Source organism: Capsicum annuum, chromosome 12 (genome assembly GCF_002878395.1).
Source record: "Capsicum annuum cultivar UCD-10X-F1 chromosome 12, UCD10Xv1.1, whole genome shotgun sequence".
Classification (NCBI taxonomy): domain Eukaryota; kingdom Viridiplantae; phylum Streptophyta; class Magnoliopsida; order Solanales; family Solanaceae; genus Capsicum; species Capsicum annuum.
This window is the reverse complement of record NC_061122.1, coordinates 63,894,432-63,905,759: the sequence shown is the minus strand read 5'-3', so window position 1 is coordinate 63,905,759 and position 11,328 is coordinate 63,894,432.

Here is an 11,328-nt window from a genome sequence, read left to right as displayed (position 1 = left end):
TTTCGAATTGCTCGTATTTCTATTATTTCGTATTTTTCTGATATCTATTTTATTATTTCTTATTCCTTATTTCTGTTATGTCATTTATCCTGCTTCATGTTTCACTATGACCTTGTGTACTATTCTCTATTCTGAGTTGGGGGTCTATCGAAAATAGCCTCTCTACTTCTTCAAAGGTAGCGGTATGGATTGCATACATTTTACCCTCCCAGACCTCACTTTGTGGGAATACACTGGGTTTGTTGTTGTTGTTGTATGTATGATTAAGAGGTACTGGGAAAAATTAATAATTGGAGATTTTATGGGTGTGTTGACTGCTACTAAAGTGAAGGAATTAACATTGGTTAATGTTGATAGGGTAGTGGCAAAATACAGAGAAAGAAGGAAACAAAATATATAACTTCGATCACAAAACCAATTTTTTCTCATATATGCCGTTTTAATTTTCTATGGGTATCACTTTAAGCAAACCATTAGGGAACATTCATGATGAAATAATGATTGGATAGTGATGAGAGAAATCATTGGCCAGTATTTTGAAATTCCTGTTTTGACAACCTTTCCTTGTTAGATTATTCTTAATTCATGGGTTAAGGTGCGAAATATTAAGATTTAGCTCTAAACTTAAAAGTTAGGGATATTGAGACTTGATCTCGAATAACATAATTGATTTTGTTATTTAATATTTTGTTTAGATTGATCCTATTGGTCGTTGTTTGATTGATGTCCTACACATTGTAAAGTTGGGGAATTTGTCATTAGCGAGGTAAGTGAGACTTTAAACTTTGATGCTTTGTTTTCAAACCTGCTTTATAAAAAAAATATTTTTTTGCCTAGTCATTGTGTTGGAACAAGTGTGAACTTGGTAGAATCGATGGTCTTTGACTACTGTGGTTATATATATTGTGAAGTGTAGTGAGAATTACTTACTGGTAATATGTGACGTGACGTTAGGGCATTGAATATATTTTCTTGTTTTTTTATATTCTCTAGGGGCATATGTAGCTGTCGTAATATGTTATGGGCATACTTAATGCTGCCTTAATATGTTAGGGGCGTGTACATGCTGTCGTAGTAGACTTTTGGGGCATTAAATATGCGGTCGTGGAATTGTCAGGGTGCTAGGATGATCACCTTCATTGTCGTTTATGACAAGCTATGAGAGTTGATTGAGTTGAGATACAGAGTAGCTTTTGGAACTTCCGTCTGGATCTTATTGAGCATTACCTTATAAGAGATACTGTGTGCATATTATTTATGTCTTTTATTGTACCTTGCATTTTCTGACACTTGTTCCATGGGTATTAAAGTAGTGATTTGAGGATCTTACTAGGTTATATTTATATATAGCTCACTCCTTACTTGTATATCTAAAAAAATTATTGCAGAAGGAGAGATTAGTGGATGACAGTCTGTACGTGTGGATTTCGTTGTTGAGGTGAGCCTTCACATTGTTCGTGGAGGCTATCATCCAACTTTAGCTATTTTTAGATTATATTTCTTTTCTTTGGTTTTGCATGATCGAAAGTTGAATTCATGTAACCCTGTTTAGATTCTCCATTGTCTTAGTGTGGGATTTGGATTAGAGATTTGTTATCTAAACTATTGTTGTTTTCATTAATCGCTATGCGATCTCTTGTTGGATAATTACCTTGGGTTAATGGTTATTTCATGCATTTGGAGTTGCATATGTTTTATCTCAGTATTTATAGACATTATGAATGTATGAAAAATTGGTTCTCCTGGGAAGTGGTGATAGCGGGAGCTAGTCACGCCTAAGGGTTATTTTGGGATGTGACAATATTGATATCAGAGCCTAGATTTAGGTCCTGGGTCATAGAGGTACCTTGGTGTATGTTATTTGCAGATGATGTGGTTCTGATCGACGAGACTCGGGGTGGAGTTAATGATAAGTTGGAGATTAGAGACAGACGCTTGAATCTAAAGATTTTCGGTTAAGTAGAACCAAGATGGAGTACTTGGAGTGTAAGTTCAGTGATATGTCGCAAGAAGATGGAGTGGTTGTGAAGCTAGACTCTCAAGCCATCCAGAAGAGGGAGAGTTTCAAGTATCTGGGGTCCATAATTCAGGGTAATGGTAAGATTGCCGAGGATGTCACACATCATATTAGGGCAGGGTGGTTGAAGTGGAGGCTTGCTTCAGGAGTCCTTTGTGATAAAAAGGTGCCCCCGAAGATTAAAGGTAAGTTCTACAGAGTGGTAGTCCAGAAAGCTATGTTGTATGGAGCGGAGTATTGGCCAGTTAAGAACTCCCACATCTAAAAGGTGAAGGTGGCAGAGATGTGAATGTTGCGATGGATGTGTGGACATACCAGGAAAGATAGGGTCAGGAATGAGATTATTCGGGAGAAGGTGGGAGTTGCCTCGGTGGAGGATAAGTTGCGAGAAGTGAGGCTATGTTGGTTCGGGCATATTATGAGGAGGGGCCCTGATGCTCCAGTGCGGAGGTGTGAGACTATGGCTATGGATGGTTTTAGACGGGCTAGAGGTAGACCAAAGAAATATTGGAGAGAGGTAATTAGGCATGATATGGAGCAATTACAGCTTACAAAGGACATGACCCTTGATAGAAAGGTATGGAGGATGCGGATTAGGGTAGAGGGTTACGAGGTGGGAGCGCAGCGGTAGTAATAGAAGAGTGCTTCTTTGGGTCTGGAGTTTCTAGTTCGTAGTGTTGTGGTTGTAGTTTATGAGGCTAGCGGTGTTGGCTTTTTTTGCATCCCTTACTAATTTATTATGCACTTATCTTTTGTGTTTGTTATACTGTTAGTTTGTTTTGTGTACCATACTAGTTTATATGAGCTTACTTTTTGTATTGGTTATACTTTTATTAGTCCTAAGCTGGGGGTCTATCGGAAAAAGCTTCTCTACTTCTCTTGAGATAGTGGTATGGTCTGCGTACACTCTATGATACAAGAATAATCATGAATATGGTGCGCGTTGGTCCCGAGACTTGGTGTGTGCAATTGAAGTGTACAAGAGACCCAAAACACACCAAAATCAGCCCATAATTTACACTTGATGGGCAACCCACTCTTTGAAGGCCCTTTTGGTCATTTTAACTTATATCTTGTAATAGCTATATAAAGAACAATGTAGGGTTTTATTTACTTAGTTTATGAATGAAGTTGTAAGTCTTACAAGACAAAGAAACACAAGTCCTCTTTCCTTGAGGCACCCAAAACCGAAATTAGGGCTTAGACACATGTAGAATCACTTGTGTTTGCATTTGCTCGGAAACGTTTATGCTTGGGAGGTGGATTCCGATCTTGTGTCTTTGTAAGATATAGGTTTATTGTTGTGTGTAGTGTTAAGGGTTCAAGAGTTACAATTCTTGGGTTCTTAACATTATACCTTCATGTGGTCTATCTATCTATCCTTTTTCTTTTGTAATCTTGTATCCGTTTTGTATCTTGTATTGTAAAGCTGTTTTGTTGTTGTTTTTGTTGTTCTCATTGTTGTTTCATCTTGTGTTGTTAACTTAGTTTGTTATTGGCTGCAAAAGGTGTCAAACACCTAGTTATATTGTCCTTCTTGTATTTTATTCTTGAATCTAAGAGTGGTCTTCAAAAGGGTCCTCGATTCTTTGAATTAGTGGACTATTTTTTGGAGTGTCTTTGGACTATTTTGAGCTAATTTCGTGTGTTACTTGGTTTTATTGTATCATTGGTATCAAAGCATGGCTTGATCTTGTTCCTACAAGATCAATCTTGGGCTTGCTTGTCAAAAAATAAAAAAAAATTGTTCAAAAGCTGAAAATTTCAGAAAAATTGCTATTTGTCCATTGTTGTTGTCTTGGCAGAAATTGTGTTCTTGGCCGAGATTTGTTCTTGAGTCTAGGTATAGGAGTATTTTACTTGTATTGTGTGTTTTTAGTGTTAGTTTTGTTCCTCACTAACACTTTGAGTCGATCCAAACTTGAGCTTGAATTGTTAATATTGTTGTTGTGAACAAAGTGTAGCCGATTGGATGTTGTTGTTATTCTAGCCTTGACTGAGTTGAAGGCCTTGTGTTGTGGTGGTGTTGTAGATCTTTAAAGATTGTTGTTGTGTTCTTTTTTTTTCATCACAACCTTCACCTTTTGTAAAATCGTAAACACAACACTAAGGGGACTTAGCCGATTGTTGTTGCTATCCTTGTGGTCTTGGCCGTGAGATTGTTGACCTTGTTATGGTGAACTTGTTGTTCTTGGGAGATTTTTGTTGGTTGTTATTGTTGTGGTTGTTGTGTTCTTGAAGTTCTTCACCATATTCATCACTTTGTTAATATTAAAGTGAACTTAGATCTTAAAATGGTGAAAGACAAGGTGTAGTATTTGTTGAATCTTGAAAGACCCCCAACCACCAAAAAGAGTTTACATCACATCTCAACCTTTTTTCATTTAACAAGGGTCCATGTTTTAAGGAGAAGTACAAGTCTAGTCAAAGACTTAAGTCTTGAAATTTGAATTGAAAAAGGAGCTCCAAAGACTAGTTTATATTTACCTCCATTGAATAATTTCCACCAAAGTCCAAATTGTGAAATTAAAATTTGTCAAGAACCAAACCACTAGTGGACTGCCACGTGGACCACCACATCACCATATACACTGTTCACGCAACAATTTTGGCTCAAATTTTGATCTTTTAGTTTCATTTTGTTGTTCCATTAGTTTCATTTGTTGATTCCATTACTAACTTACAAGCTAGTACTAGATTGTAAGTTAGTTTTGAAACCGTCCTTCGTATATACGTTCATTTGTGTGTCTTATTCTTTTGAGTCATTGTAATATTTGGTCCACCTCGCAATGCCTCACAGAGTACAAGCAAGGTTACGACACTTGTGAGACCAAAGTAAAAAAAAAATCCGAGAGACAAAACAATAGAGAAGGAGTGTGATGACCATTCTTGTACATCTAACTTGTTTGTTGTTTTGTAGGTAATTTCTTGGGCATAATGGAAACCATATTGACCCTCCTTGATGCTTTGTCCCAAGACCTTGGTAGGGTAAATGTGGGTCTTGAAAAAATCGACTCGGATGTAGTAACTATGAGTGAGAGGTTGGATCAAATAGAGAGTCAAAGGAACTTCCATGCTTTTACTCCCGAAACTTTACTTCCAATGACCAATCCACCAAGACCACAACATAATTCCACAAGACAAGCTCCAAATAACCCTCAAAACCGAGAACAAGATAGAACACTTCCCCCGCAAGTTGATCAATTCCAACAAGGAGGACTTGGAAGCCAATTTTCTCCCATCCAAGCTCCACAACCGAAGCTCCATGTTACTAAATCGAGCCTCTTAACCAAAACTTCCCTTTTCCAAAACCGACACATCTAAGAAGAATAACATGGTAGAGAAAGACACAAAGGATATGGAGTCTACGACGATGCTTATATGATAGAAGGAGACTTGAGTCGGATGAGATTAAAGGCTAATCTCAAGAGAGAGAGGAAGCCGAGGGTCAAAATAAAGATGTTGGATCTGAGACTTTTTGTCATTATGCTCTCGGGTTTGGCTAGCTTATGGACTATTTTTTGTTCATCTCTTGTGGGATGTTTTTAGCTCGTCTTTGATCCATCCCTTGTTATTATTGAGCTATCGGGCTCTTCACGTTTTGCGGACTATTTTGAGTGGTTTCTTTTGAAGTGTCCAATTGAACGAGATAAAGCCATGAATTTGTGGGCAAATTCCTCTCAAGATGGAGAGAATAATACAAGAATAATCACGAATATGGTGCGCGTTGGTCCCGAGACTTGGTGTGTGCAATTGAAGTGTACAAGAGGCCCAAAACACACCAAAATCAGCCCATAACTTACATTTGATGGGCAACCCACTGTTTGAAGGCCCTTTTGATCATTTTAACTTATATCTTGTAATAGCTATATAAAGAAAAATGTAGGGTTTTATTTACTTAGTTTATGAATGAAGTTGTAAGTATTACAAGACAAAGAAACACAAGTCCTCTTTCCTTGAGGCACCCAAAACCGAAATTAGGGCTTAGACACATGTAGAATCACTTGTGTTTGCATTTGCTTGGAAACATTGATGCTTGGGAGGTGGATTTCGATCTTATGTCTTTGTAAGAGATATGTTTATTGTTGTGTGTAGTGTTAAGGGTCCAAGAGTTACCATTCTTGGGTTCTTAACATTATACCTTCATGTGGTCTATCTATCCTTTTTCTTTTGTAATCTTGTATCTGTTTTGTATCTTGTATTGTGAAGCCGTTTTATTTTTGTTGTTGTTCTTCTCATTGTTGTTTCATATTGTGTTAACACCTAGTTATATTGTCCTTTTTGTATTTTATTCTTGAATCCGAGAGTGGTCTTCAAAAGGGTCCTCGATTCTTTGAATTAGTGGACTATTTTTTGGAGTGTCTTTGGACTATTTTGAGCTAATTCCATGTGTTCCTTGGTTTTCTTGTATCACTCTACCCTTTCCAGACCCTACTAGGTAGGAATACACTGGGTATGTTATTGTTGTTGTATTCATTGTTCGTGCGTTGAGTTGAATTAAGTCTAACCTTTAAATATTGTTTCCCAGATGGTTAAGAGACGTGGTTCTTCCTCCACTAGTCGATCTAATGCACCTACTATACGTGGTGTTGGACATGATTCTACCCATGGTGGTGCTCGAGTTGGGTCTCATCCGACTAGGCCTCGAACTAGGACACAGACCGATCTTCAACTTGGAGTAGAAAATGGGGGCCAACCCAAAGTTCTTGCTTATGAGTAAGTGCAAGATTAGGGTGATCGAGAGGCTCCAACTGTAGTTCCAGTTACTGTACCTACTATTGCATTGCCTACAGAAGCAGAGGTATTGTTGAATGTACTTGAGGCATTGGTGCCTAATCAGGGTTGAGTTCCAGCTCCTCAGGCTACTTTGTAGATGAAGATACCTCAACCAGTTGGTCATTTGGTTACAGTTACGGGCAACCCAAGGATCTAAAGAATTTAATGGATCTTAAGCCACCAAAGTTTGATGCTACACCATCTACTATTGAGCTTCAAAAGTTTATTTATTGCTATGAGAATATAGTGACTATTTTGGGATTGAAGGAGACTCGTGGTATAGAATTTACCACTTTTCTGTTCTCAGGGTCTCCTGAGGCATGGTGGACTTCCATTTTGAGGGGCAGACAAGCAGGGCTACCACCGATCACTTAGTCAGAGTTTTCAGCCATGTTTAAGGACAAATTTATTCCATTGAGTAAACAATATGACATGAGACGCTAGTTTAATGACTTGAGACAAGGATCTATGACAGTTAATGGGTACGAAGCTAAGTTCAATAAGTTATTCAAGTATGTTCCATTTTTGGTTGCAAACCTGAGAAAGAAAGTGAGATAATTTATAGATAGAACTAAGGCTCGTTATCTTGGTCCTGTGATACAGGATATGCATGGTGGATCTTATGCTGAGGTGGTTGACACTGCTATCCATTTTGAGTCTTATTATGATATGGAAAGAATTAATAGAGAAAACAAAAAGGCGTGTAACTCAGGTGGGTTTAGTGGTATTCCATCTAGGAGCAAGAGTGGTCTTCATCGTAGACAGTCTAGGCCTACACAGTCAGAGTCAGTCGGCCAGTCTTCAAAGAATAGTTATCCAGCTAGACAGGGTCACAACAGATACATAGAAAGGGTAGTGGTTTCTTTCAGTCCAAACAACATCCAAAATGTTCTAATTATGAAAGGAATCATAGTGGGTGTAGTTTTGGAGTTGGTGGTACTTGTTATACTTGTGGTGAAAGAGGGTGTATCACTACTTTTTTTCCTAAGGGATCTTCTAGTTCTAGTCAAGCTACTACTTAGGTGATCGCTCCATAGGGTGCTTGTGGATAGGGTCGACAGGGTGTTTGGGTTCTCAGACAGCAGGTGGACCACCAAGATTTTTTTTTATGGCTAGACACGACATAGATGAATCTAATGAAGTAGTCACATGTATTATCACTGTATATTCTCATGAGGCATATACTCTTATTGATCCTGGTTCTACGTACTCGTATGTGTCTCCACATTTTGCTTTATTCTTAGAAAGAAGGATTGAGACTCTTATTGAGCCATATATTGTTACGACCCCAGTGGAGGAGACCATATCAGTGAATAAAGTTTATAGAGATTGTGTGATATCTGTCCAGGGTAAGGACAATATAGTTCATCTAATTTTATTTCCAATGACCGACTTTGATGTGATTATGGGTATGGATTGGTTGGTGTCATGTTACGCTTTGGTTGATTGTTATGCTAAGCTTATACATTTTGATATTCCCGGAGAATCACCTTTAGTGTGGAAAGATATGACTCCTATGACTTAGGGAAAGATAATATCTTATGTAAAAGCCCGCCAAATGATTAACCATTGTTGTTTGGGTTTTATTTCTCTGTTCATCACACTTGAGCAGAGGAAGTTTACATTGACAATGTTCCCATTATTTGGTAATTTATTGATGTGCTTCCAGATGATTTCCTCGGGCTACTTTCGACGAGACAAGTTGAGTTCAGCATTGACTAGTGCCAGGGACTTAACCCATCTCTATTCCACCTTACCATATGGCTCCAACTAAGTTGAGAGAATTGAAAGTTCAACTCCAAGAGTTACTTGATAAGGGATTCATCAGGACTAGCGTGTCACCTTGGGGTCTACCTATGCTATTTGTGAAAAAGAATGATGGCACGATGAGGATATGCATTGACTACAGATAGTTCAATAAGCCAACAACCAAGAATAAATATCCCTTACCTCGTATTGATGATCTATTCGATCAGTTACAGGGTGCTACTCACTTTTCTAAAATTGACTTAAGATTTGGTTAGCATCAGTTGAGAATCAAGGTCGAAGATATCACTAAGAAAGCTTTTCGAACGAGGTGTGGGAATTTTGAGTTTTTAGTGATGTCTTTTGCACTGACTAATGCATCTACAATATTTATGGACCTCATGAACAGGGTATTCAAGCCATACTTAGACCATTTTATGATTGTTTTCATTGATGATATTTTGGTCTATTCTTGAGGTGAGGCAGAACATGGACAACACTTGAGAAATATGTTGTAAATACTTAGAGAACAAAAGTTGTATGACAAGTTCTCAAAATGTGAGTTTTGGTTGGACATGATTTCCTTTTTGGGGCATGTAGTGTAATGAGATGGGATTCATGTTGATCCAAAGAAGATTGAAGCAGTTAGATTGGCCTCGACCTAGTACTGTTACAGAGATACGTAGCTTCTTGGGAATAACTAATTATTATCGGACATTTGTAGAGGGTTTCTCAAAGGTAGCCGCCCCATTAACTTGCTTAACTAAAAAATATGTGATTTTTCAGTGGTCAGACGAATGTCAAGAAAGCTTTTAGAAATTAAAGATGACATTAATTTTGGCTCCAATTTTGACTTTACTTATGGCAATAGGTGGTTTCACTATTTATTGTGATGCATCTCGAATTAGATTCAGGAAGCACAAATCAATTTGGGTGATAGTGGATAGACTTCCAAAATCTGCCCATTTCATACTAGTTCAGGTTACTTATACCACAAAATAGTTAGCAAAAATTTACCTTCGGGAGATAGTTTGGCTTCATGGTGTGCCTATTTCAATCATATCTGATCGAGGTGCATAATTCACTATTGAGGTCTGGAGATTTTTTTAGAAATCATTGGGTTCGCAAGTTGAGTTGAGTACAAATTTTTCATCCGCAGACCGATGGACAGTCTGAACAAGTTATGCAAATCTTGGAGGACATGCTTAGAGCTGCGTGATTAATTTTGGTGTCCATTGGGATGACCAATTTCTTTTGGTAAAGTTTTCTTATAATAATAGCTACTAGTCGAGCATTCAAGTGGCACTGTATGAGGCTTTATATGGTCGCAAGTATCGTTCATTAGTTGGCTGGTTCGAGTTCACTGAAGCATAGTTATTAGATCTAGATTTAGTTCAACAAGCATTGGAGAAGGTTGCAGTGATATGGGACCGACTTAAGACGTCACAAAGCAGGTAGAAGTCCTATACAAATAAGAGGGTTCGTGATTTGGAGTTTGCAAAAGGGGAAAAAGTTTTTTTAAAAGTTTCTCCCATGAAAGGAGTTATGGGATTTGATCGAAAAGGTAAGCTGAGTCCTATATACATTGGTCCTTATAAGATCTTGGACCGAATTAAATTTGTGGTATATAGGCTTGATTTACCTCTGAGATTATTTGTGGTTCATCATGTGTTTCACGTGTCTATGCTTAGACGAGATGTTTGTGATTATAGTCATAAGATCCAGCTAGAGGATGTAGATCTTGATGAGAATCTAACTTATAAGGAAAGCCCAATATCTATTCTTGATAGGCAAGAGCGACTGTTGAGATTGAATAAACTAGATTCAGTCAAAGTATTATAGCGTAATCATCCAACTGAGGAGGCTGCTTGGAGTCCAAAGAGGAGATGCGAGTTAGATATCCTCACTTATTTGACACTTCAGGTATGATTCTAGACCCATTCGAGGATGAACATTATTTTAAGTAGAGGAGAATGTAATAGCCCAACTTATTATTTTATTTTAATGAAGGGTTAATTGATAATTATGATCAATTATTAATATTAACTAAGGTAATTAAAGGGAGCAAGACAAAAGCCTAACCTTTCCCTTCAGTTGCACAACTAAAACACTACAAATAGAACACTGGAGCTATTTTTTTATCCTATTATTTTGAAGGAGGCAACAAATCAACATAGAAAGGTAGCTTGGTAAAGATAACTACCAGGTATGAGATTTCTTCTATCTTTCGCCTAAATTAATTTTATATGGTGGTAACATTCTCGTCGGAAAAAAAAAGAAGAAAAAACTGTTATGTATGATTGAGAGGTATTGGGCAAAATATGTAATTGGAGATTTCACAGGCAGGTTGACTGCTACTGAAGTGAAGGAATTAATATTGGTTAATGTTGATAAGGTAGTGAAAAAATGCAGAGAAAGAAGGAAACAGAGTATGTAACTTTGGGCAAAAAACTATTTTTTCCTCACATATTTTGTTTCAATTTTCTATGATTATCACCTTAAGCAAATCATTAGGAAATATTCATGATGAGACAATGATTGGATAATGATGAGAGAAATCATTGGACAGTATTTTGAAATTCCTATTTTGGCAGCCTTCCCTTATTAGATTATTCTTAATTCATGGGTTAAGGTGTGAAATATTATGATTTAGATCTAAACTTAAAAGTTAGGGATATTGAGACTTGACCCGGAATAACATAATTAATTTTGTTATTTAATATTTTATTTAGATTGATCCCATTGGTCGTTGTTTGGTTGATGTCCTACGCATTACAAAGTTGAAAAAT